The sequence below is a fragment of the Alosa pseudoharengus genome, unplaced genomic scaffold, assembly GCF_046254945.1.
Source record: "Alosa pseudoharengus isolate Yale_2024_CS ecotype anadromous, Long Island Sound unplaced genomic scaffold, YU_APseudo_1.1 YU_APseudo_1.1_scf_13, whole genome shotgun sequence".
In the NCBI taxonomy this organism is placed as follows: domain Eukaryota; kingdom Metazoa; phylum Chordata; class Actinopteri; order Clupeiformes; family Clupeidae; genus Alosa; species Alosa pseudoharengus.
The window spans coordinates 16,907,149-16,916,458 of NW_027468598.1; positions in this window are offsets into that span (position 1 = coordinate 16,907,149).

A 9,310-nucleotide genomic window follows, 5' to 3' on the forward strand; every position below is an offset into this window, starting at 1 on the left:
TGTGATACCCTCAGACCTAAGCTTTAGGTACTACATTAATCCCCAGAAGGTAATAATCTTAAACAGGGCTCTTCACCCCTAAGTGTTTGCCGTGGTCACCAGTGTTGGGCAAGTTACTTCAAAATCGTAATGTACTATGCATTACTTATTACTGTCATTTCAAAGTAATTTGTTACATTATAGGTAACACTTTCTATGAAGGTTGTATTTATAACGCCCTATGAATGCATTCATAATGTTTTATAAGGTGTCTATAAAGCATTGTAATGCTCATTAATTACCATCTATATGTATTCACAAGTCGTCATAACCAACTTCATGATTCATTATGACAGCTAATTATGAATGATTATAATTTTAATCTGAATAATGCATCATAAATATGTCAAGATCTGCCTACTACTTGTCAGTTTTATGATGCATCATAACTACTTTGCTTTGCTAAATGTGTATAGTGATGCATAAAGAGTTTTGACTTCTAGTCCTATATATCTATAGCTATAAGTATATGTAATAAAGTTATAATAGTTTATACATCTCCGTACAGCACACAATTATAAACAGCTATGCAATATCATAAGTGTTATTTGTCAGCTCTAAGTAAAGTGACAAGAATATGACCCTATTATTAACATATACTGTATAAGTTCACTGAGTAATTAAAGGGTGCAATAAACTAAGTTCCGAGTCTAGCATCTTCACCCCATATGCACAATATTATAAATTACTATGTTAATGTCATAGGTGTTATTTGTCAGCTTTAGGTAAAGTAGAGCAAATCAGGTGTTGTTATAAATAGATATAAGGTTATGAACAAATATGAGGCACAATGAAATGAGAAATTCAGACTCTCATTTCATTGTAGGATAATAGGGTCATATTCTTGTCACTTTACTTAGAGCTGACAAATAACACTTATGATATTGCATAGCTGTTTATAATTGTGTGCTATAGGGAGATGTATAAATTATTATAACTTTATTACATATACTTATAGCTATAGATATATAGGACTACAGTAGAAGTCAAAACTTTATGCATCGCTATACGCATTTAGCAAAGCAAAGTATAGTTATGATGCATCATAAAACTGACAAGTGAGTAGGCAAATCTTGACAAATGTATGATGCATTATTCAGATTAAAATTATAATCATTCATAATGATAGCAATAAAATGTATGGTTAAAATGGATAATAATTTAACTTCAAGACTACTTTTAGTTAGCCATGTAACCCATCTTGGTTTTAAACAAAGACACTATCCCCTCCCCCAATGGAATGCTAATGTGCTGGTTTAAGGCCTATCACTTACACAAGACAAAGGATGCTTCCTTGATATAATGTATCCATGTATCATGAAATGTAAATGTATTCATGTCTGGTATCATTTTGATAGTCTCATTACAAGGATTGTAATGATGTGATTGTGAGAATGTTTGGAACATTCTATAAGTGATATTTCTGATATATAAGATATCTCTCCTCATGCTATTCTGACAAGAATTCATAGGTGTGAAGTGGGGTGAGTAGGTGTGTCTGATACCAACTGTAGAACCAATCAAGTGGGCTTGTTCTTGGCGCCACTTTGTTCTTTGTTTAAACCATTTAAAAGTAACTAAACTGCAATGTTTGTGAGATCAGATTTTCTAGACTTGGACTAAGGATGTAGAGCGGAAGAGAGTAGTTGGCTTCAGGCCAACCTAGGCCTGGCCTGGGCTAGGCCTACATAGACCTTTTTTTGTACTCTCTCTGCTTGTAACAGAATAAACCTGATTCCTGAGTTTTTCCTGAAGTTCGCCAGTCTAAGATTAATATTAAGTAATTATTCACCTACAATTACTTTCATGGAGGTTCCAACCGCAGAGATAATATACTTTTGTCGCTGATTCTAAGACGCCGCAGTTTGTTTTTTTTTTCTTTTTCTCATCGCTCTGGTGACAGCTCCCAAGTTAAGGACGCTTTTTATCTGCATTTCTTCTTTGGTGATGAACGAAGGTGGATCTGTAAATCCGGGCGGTTCCTACTAACCACAGTTTGGAATGGGCGGTAAGATATCGGAAAAGGCATTCTGAGTGAGTAGACATTTTGGCAAAACCGTAACTTAATAGTGGACACAAAATTGTGCTTCCCCGATTTTGGCAATATTTTGGCAAAACCGTAATTTAATAGTGGACATAAATTTGTGCTTCCCCGATTTTGGCAAAACGTCGCACAAGACGAATTAATCCATATTTTGTAAAGCGTCTATATATGTGTTGGATTGAAGTCCAATGGTGCCTCTTTATTGGATATAAGGAGTAAATAGATTAGCGAGTGTGCTAGGCAGCTCAGTATTAAACACGGTGGTTCGTGTGCAATCTATTTTTCGCGGGTTTTAGGGACATCATGTCCTAACAAGCTACGTAGCTTATGCCCCTTTGTGTTTACAGAACATTTTATTCCTTCACTACCAAAACAGAATATTAGACAGAACTTGGTGCTGCCCTTTTTGTTTTTATCACCAAGAGCGTATGAGCGGCTAGAATCCAAGCTAACACTAGTCTTGTTTTGTTTTTGAGTAGATGTGGTGTTTTGTTTTAGGCTACATCTACACTCAGATGATGAATCCAGGATTTTTGTCGTAATCTTTTTCAAGTGTGCAAACAGCATAAGCTCAAACAGCATAACCTCAAGAGAGCATGGTTAGGCCTCTTTTAAGTACGCCTGAGCTAACTAGCTGCCGCTAGGGGCGTCTAGATGTCTTTGTGAGCTAATATGAGCTAACTGAAAAGGCTTGACTAAACTTCTTTTGTTCTTTTAAGCAGGAAATTCTTCCTGCAGCCCGTTTAAAGTTGTCCTCCAGCTCCATGGAGCTGTGTGTGTCTGTGTGTCCAGTATGAATGAATGCGCGTGTGGGCCGGCCCTGTGTGTGTGAAATTTGTTTATTTCATTATATGTGTTTGTTTCCATTTTTTGTTTCAAGTCCTTCTTTGTTTTCTTGGGTCAAAAGTTTTCCCACCTTTTGCTATCTTATCTCACTGCCTTTGTTCTAGCAGCACTGTATTCTATAACCAACCCCCCAGCTTCTCCCCCATGGACACAAAAGGAACTTCACTGGGGAGATATGAACCTAAGAGGAGTGATAATGGGAAACCATTGTTGATTTCAACCATTTTCTTTCTTTCATTTGAGGGACATCTTTTGGGTTTAACAAGTTAAGACATATTTTTTTTTTTTTTTTTTGCTTGTATGCCAATGGGAAATGTTTGCTACATGTTTACGCCTTGTTTGATGTGGGCAAATGTTCAATTGAATGGATTCATACCCACAACTTGAGTTTCTTTCTGTTTGAAATTACCTTTTATTTGTTTTTAGTTTGTATTTTTTTGTTATAGTTAAGAAACTATAAAAAGGGGGAGATAGATGGTATTGACTTGAAATACCATCTAAGTTTATTGGTTTTATTGCTCAAATGGTCATTTTTTAAATGCCTACTGTTTTGTTTTACTGACCCTCACTTCTAATGCAAAATCTCTTTAAAAGACATGTAGGGGTACCCTACCCACGTGAGTCTGTGGATTATTTTTCTTTTAAACATCTAAACTTAACCAAAGTTTATTTATTTTCTTTATATTGGCCTTTTGCCAATAGATGCAAATGTGTAGTCTCTGTTTGGAGATAAATAGCCCTGCTATGTTAGAAGACCCATGCTGTAGGTGTGACTGTCTCCAATTGAGAAACTGAATACATTAGCATACTGTTGTTGACTTGTGAATCTGCATTCACGAGACACTGTTTGACTCTGTTTACACTCATGCTAATGTCTCTCAAAGTTGTTGTGAATCCACTCTCCAGAATCTCTTTCATGCCAAAAGGGACAAAGGGAGGTGTGACATGCCTTTGTCTTCGACTACCACTAAGCAAACATATCAGAAGATCGATCCTTTCAAGATGGCGAATGGCTCCACCAACCAGGCTCAGCTACCACGCCAGAGCAGCAGCCGTGGAGACCAGGCCATGCCACTGGACGAGCTTGATGGACCAGACAACTCTGCCCTGGGCTCAGGTACAGCCAGCAGCAGCGGTCGGGGCTAGGCCATGTCATGAGACGAAACTGGACGAGGCTCAGGAACCACAGGTCCAACGGAACCTGTGGCAGAACCAACTGCCATGACTCTGGAAGCAACAAAACCGGACTGACTGAAAGCAACGAAAGGGGGTGCCGAAAGCAGCCTCGCACTCCGCATCATCAAAGACACTCATGGCCCATTGTTCATGGACTGTTTGGACTGACACAAGGGTGCACGCCGAACGCGGCCTGCATGCACACCCTTTGCACTCGCATACACTTACACTGAAACAATGCAGACACATTCAAGTTTCATAAGAGGACCCTTCTTCAACGGAAGAGAAACGCAAGAAAGGATGTATGCTGAACGCTGCTTTCCTTGCTCACGCACACACTTACATTGATTATGGACTGATTATGGACTTTATAAAAAAAAAAAATTGTAAAATTGTTCAAGAAGGCTCATGTTATGGAATCTTATTTTGAACTTCAAGTCATTCAGACTTGAAAAGGGGGAATTGATAGCAATAAAATGTATGGTTAAAATGGATAATAATTTAACTTCAAGACTACTTTTAGTTAGCCATGTAACCCATCTTGGTTTTAAACAAAGACACTATCCCCTCCCCCAATGGAATGCTAATGTGCTGGTTTAAGGCCTATCACTTACACAAGACAAAGGATGCTTCCTTGATATAATGTATCCATGTATCATGAAATGTAAATGTATTCATGTCTGGTATCATTTTGATAGTCTCATTACAAGGATTGTAATGATGTGATTGTGAGAATGTTTGGAACATTCTATAAGTGATATTTCTGATATATAAGATATCTCTCCTCATGCTATTCTGACAAGAATTCATAGGTGTGAAGTGGGGTGAGTAGGTGTGTCTGATACCAACTGTAGAACCAATCAAGTGGGCTTGTTCTTGGCGCCACTTTGTTCTTTGTTTAAACCATTTAAAAGTAACTAAACTGCAATGTTTGTGAGATCAGATTTTCTAGACTTGGACTAAGGATGTAGAGCGGAAGAGAGTAGTTGGCTTCAGGCCAACCTAGGCCTGGCCTGGGCTAGGCCTACATAGACCTTTTTTTGTACTCTCTCTGCTTGTAACAGAATAAACCTGATTCCTGAGTTTTTCCTGAAGTTCGCCAGTCTAAGATTAATATTAAGTAATTATTCACCTACAATTACTTTCAATAATTAGCTGTCATAATGCATCATGAAGTTGGTTATGACGACTTGTGAATACATATAGATGGTAATAATGAGCATTATAATGCTTTAGACACCTTATAAAACATTATGAATGCATTCATAGGGCGTAATAAATACAACCTTCATAGAAAGTGTTACCGAACAATCATAGTCAGAATTTTGTTAAAAACCGACAAAAGGTCAAAGTCTGGTAAATTGTGATATAAATACTGTAACTTTAAGGCCTAGGCCTACTCATTAAAATCAATAGAGAGCCTACTATATTGTAAATCAAAACTTAAAGGAACCGTATGTAAGATTGTGGCCAAAACGGTGCCCTAAGTGAGTGGCTTTGAGTGAGTGACATTTAAATGATAACTCAGACACCTAAAGTAAAATAAAAGGCCCATTATTTACAGACCATTACTGTGTATTTTTAAACATTAATTTCTGAAGAAATGCTGTTTTACTTATAAATGGTGCACTGTCACTTTAAGAGCATTGATCTTTACGTTGTCATAATGCCCTTTTGCCAGCTCTTGTTTACAAGCCTTATTTGTTTGTTACATTGATAGCACAATATTAACAATAATATGCACAATGTTAAGTTGTTTTAAGCTACCTTCATTGCTTTGGAAATGGAAGTATGCAATGACATGTTGCTTCACATTTCGTTTTGCGAATACAAGTGAATTATGAGCCTGGTATCCACCTAGCTATCTGAATGGAATGCGTTTCAGTCGACTCAGCATATCATGTGCTTCATGTAGCCTAAATGCTTGGAAAACGAATGATTGAAGACCCACCAATTCTAGTACTACGTGGTGATTGAGAGAACCCAAAAGGTGTCAAACTTGCATGTAACATCGTATTAGTGCATTTTGACATTGTAAACGTTATTGATGAAGAGTGAAACGCAGTTTGCAGTAAAGCTACTATTCATTGGTTACATTTGGGTGCCCAACGCAAAGTGCGTGATGCGCGTGGTGGGAGCGGTGGCACTGCCAGGCTACACAATCTTTTTCTGCATTTCTATCCCTTTATTCTCTTCAATTTAAGTTCACAGCCCAAAGCTGACATGCACAACAGCATAGTTTGTGTTTTATCAAGAATCAAAAAGATTAGCATGGCACTACTTTAGATGTTTCATTAATTTACTTGTGCTATTTTGCGAGCTGAGATCTTTATAGCCTTGTCTCTGACAAGCTGAAAATAATGAGCGTAGGCTTATGTCCATCCCGCAAATAGAGTCCGCCTGCGAGTCTGCTGCAGCCACAGTCATATTCAACCAGTATCAGGAGATAACGTTCTTCTATTTTGCGCGGATTTTTTCTCCTCTGTTGTTCTCGCTTGGTGTTTGCGAATATGTATCAAAACAAAAGAAGCGCTTAATTTTGCGTTAAACTGCATTGTAACGCGCGTTACTGAAGTTTGTACCGAGTAAATATTACCCAATTTTTTTTTTGTAATGCCTTACATTACCGCGTTACCGCAAACAGCAATATATTACAGTAATTACATTACTTTTGTAACGCGTTACTCCCAACACTGGTGGTCACCCTTGTTTGCTCAGCTTGTAGTGCACCTTACCTTGGCTCAGGCCATTTTGCTATGCTGTAAATCATACAATTCCCTTTCTTTTGTTTTCTTTCGTGTCCTGTGTGCCACTATTTATTGTGAGGAGACCCCGTCCTGGTTGATCTTTGTGGAGGTTCTGTAAACTTGAAGCCTATGTTGAGTGCCCTACCAAATTGTCATCATTGCTTTTTTTAAAAAGACTTATATGTATACAGAACTTTTAGAATATTGAATTAATAAATTGTGAATGTTTTTATTAGTCTTGTTCTAGAGACTGCTGGTGACACTTGACGATTTGGAAAATAAATATAATTTTGTATCACTCAACTCGTTTCCTGCGTGCTTTGGTAATTCTTAGCTGTAGGTCACATAAAGTTTAAATACCTCAACATTATGTGCTTGAATAAATGCACTTATTCATTCTCCAACACTGATCATGTGGAGAAGGAGTACCGAGTTTGACCGGCTTCAGCGCCTGCAGCCAAAAGGCTAACAGTGGAAGTACTTAGGGCAGGCTGCCAAACGTATCCAAAAGGAAAAAAAAATAACTGATCATGCTCAGGAGTGTCTAGAAGTGTCTTCATGTGTCATTTCAGTTTTGTTTCAAAATAAACCAGTTATTATGGCCGCCGCGCAGCGAAGCGGCGGTCATATAGGTTTAGTCAGATTTTTTTTTTGTTCCCGCATGTCCAAATTTCCGTCAAGGATTCCCGGGACACTGTAAGACCGGGGTACACGAAACTTGGTGGGCATGTAACCTCACATGGATAGCATGGAACCATCGTTTTTCGTTTTGATCTGTAGCCCCCCTGCTGGACTGGACCTCCCCGAAAGGAGGGTAGGGCAGACACAGTTTTCTGTGAATATCTTGAGAACCGTAGGGCCTAGGATGACCAATTTTTTGTGTATGTTTGCCTCCAGGGGTCATGTAAACCCATTCCATATGCACACATGTGCATAAACAGATAGACACGCACACACATACATTCACAGTAATCCTACGTATGACACATACTCACACAGTAGACATATATACGCATGCATGCACATGCACACACACAGGCACATAAACAGGCAAACACACAAGCACATGCGCACACACACACACACACCCACCCACCCACCCACACACACATAAACATCAACATATACACGCGCACATGCACACAATTCAAGAATTTCTCAGAATTATGAACAGGCAAGATGGGGGTGGGGTTGTATAAAATGTATTTTACATGTGAAATCTATGAACTAATCATGTTTTGGTACTTGTTGTCTAGCAGATACCAGTGAGAATTGAGTGTGCATAATGTAATTCAGTGAGACAGTTAGAATCATATATGCCTTTCAGCGTAATTTTTTTTTTTTTTTGGAAAACGTGCTGGACTGGGCGGTGGTCAAATTTTGTACCGCTCTGCGGTACATCTAGTTTTGCTTACGCTAATTTGGGGAGGATGGTTGGCTTCCTTTGTCCTATATGTGTTTATGTGTTGAGGGTGTGGTTTCAGTAAGACTTTTTGAACAGACCTCATCAAGATGACAAGTGACTTAATGGTATGGGTTAGCCTGGTTTTAAAGTGTCAGGAACACTTTTGTGTTCTATGCTAGTGGTGTTTTGACATATTTGCTTGTCTGACAGTTTTTCACATTCCCAAACTACTGTAGTATTTACTCCTCCTTATATCTGTGATCATCTGAGGCCATATTTTGCATGGAGAGGGAATATTTTTATTATAATAGTTGTATTAATCTCCTTTTCTTGTTTTTCCACTACCCCTTGATGTGGAAAAAAAAAATCTTTACTGAAAAAGTCAGACTGCTGTAGTTACCCACTGCACTATCTAATATAACCACAACTTGAGATGCATTTAATTGACAATATGTCAAACATGCAGGAGCAAACAGATTCAACCTTTGTGTCTTACGAAGCCTTTTTCATGAAGTAATGCATAACTTGTTGACAGCAACTTTTCAAATTGATTCGCCTTTGATAAATTGATAAACCAGAACGAGGCTACACAGTACACAAATCATAGGATTGTTGTGTTCCATGGATTCGCCAGTAGGTGGCAAAAACGCATTAATGATATAGTCAGTGTACCCATACCCCTTAGCCTCCTTTTGGTTTACACAATGGTCGCCGCGTGAATAAGGATAATACCTGTCTATGGCTAATACCCATAGACTATACATGCATGAAAGGATCTCTGTGCACTGGTTTGTTTCCGGTGGAGCCAGTTGGGTTTGAACTGTTTACACGGACTTGGTTGGGTACGGAATCAGCATGTTACAATATAGAAGGATTTATGCAAATTAAACTTCTTATTAATGGGCAAACAAGATATTCAGTGTTGGAGTGAAGATGTAAGGAGCAGAATATAACAGAGGATGCCATTACAGCACTGTTAGCACTTCACCGGAAATACATGAGTGTATAGGAAAAGCCTTTTCTATATAATATTATTTTCTGACATAGGCTACT